General features: G+C 51.2%; 1 pseudogene; it reads right to left on the bottom strand.

Moving 5' to 3' along the window:
• Window positions 1-443: 443 nt before the first annotated feature.
• Window positions 444-1,402, bottom strand: LOC111669635 (inhibin beta B chain pseudogene; annotated as a pseudogene).
• Between the last annotated feature and the right edge of the window lie 14 nt (window positions 1,403-1,416).

The raw sequence follows: 1,416 nt of genomic DNA, 5'->3' as shown, positions 1-1,416 counted from the left end.
ACACAGCAGCAGCACTAGAAATCTCACAAATTGAGTCATAGTGTCACAAAACCACAACAGGCTCGAACACACTCAGCCTGTTGTGGCTCAGACAAACCTTCACATCTTACATGATGTTTTATGATCAGAGGTTGTTTTTTTTTTTCTTCCTTTTTTAGGGTCAAATCTGATGTTTTAGATGAAAAGCAGAACCTGTGTCATGACCTTCAGAACCGAGCTGCATCAGATCCTGTCAGCTGCTTGTTGCAGAGACAAACCGTCTCCTCTCATTCTCAGTTTGATGAATGAGTTGGAATCAGCCGCTGATCTGATTATTGTTTGTTTCAGGAAAATTGTTGAAAAATGTAAAAACTGCATTTAAATCAGGTGAAACTTTGTAATGAGAAATATTTGTGTGTCTGTAAGTGAAGCCTGGAGACGTGCAGCTCTTCTCCTTCACGCACCTTTCTCTGCGAAGCTGATGATCTCCGAGCTCTCCTCCAGCACCTCGTTGCTCATCGGGTGTCCGTCCAGGTTGGGGATCTCCACCCTCCCGTCCTCCCGCAGCTTCCCGGCGTGGAGCTTCCGCAGCGCCGTCACCATGGCCGCCTTCGGGACCGGGTGCGTGATGTTGGGCCTCTCCCGCATCTGTAGCCTGCTCAGGATGTGCCTCTTTACCGCCTCCAGGAAGTCCACGTTCAGCCGGCCCGACTCGGGGTCCTCCGGCTGAGCGATGCCGCAGGACGCGCAGGTATCCCGGGGCGCCGTGTGCGCCTCCGCCTCGGTCCCGGACGCAGCGGTGCAGCGGATGGAGAGGACGCAAGCCACGAGGAGTGCCAGTCGGAAGAGACAGCTACTCATTTTCTGTTCGAGGAGGAGAAGAATAAGTTTTTTCCTCTTTTGTCCGAGTTCAAATCATAAAAGGAAATGTGAACAGGTAGAAACTCCTCTCAGTCCCGCGCTGCCTCCATGCGTAACGGCGGCTCGGGCAGGTCTGACGCACTTGGATGCCAGTCAGTGCAGTTTGTTTCCATTCACTGGCAGATGTGTGTGTGCAGGAGATCTGTTTATTACATCGTTATGTGCATGTCTTTGGTCATTCTCAGCAGCCTGTCAGAAGCGGGAAGCGGAGTCCTGTCTGGGTTCGGGTTCGGGAGCAGCTTCACACTAAAAGCATCAGAGCATCAAAGCATCACCTCTGAGAAGCACAACGCGACTCCTGGTCTCATCACTCCGCGTCAGAGCAGCTCAGATCTCCTGCAACTTACTCCACAAACCGAGAGCTGAATCCAAATCCCTCCTCAGCATTGTCAAAGTTCAATCCATCATTTCTTGCTCCACCATCATCATCATCATCATCATCATCATCATCCTCACTTTGTACTCTCTACATACAGTTCAAACGTTCTTGCTCGTGACTCCCACTGTGCTGCTGCC

This window comes from Seriola lalandi, unplaced genomic scaffold (genome assembly GCF_002814215.2).
Source record: "Seriola lalandi dorsalis isolate HSWRI2012SDOR001 ecotype SW California unplaced genomic scaffold, Sedor1 jcf7180002005051, whole genome shotgun sequence".
Taxonomy (NCBI): Eukaryota; Metazoa; Chordata; class Actinopteri; order Carangiformes; family Carangidae; genus Seriola; species Seriola lalandi.
The sequence above is the reverse complement of the archived record's forward strand: the minus strand, read 5'-3'. Positions and strand labels throughout refer to the sequence as shown.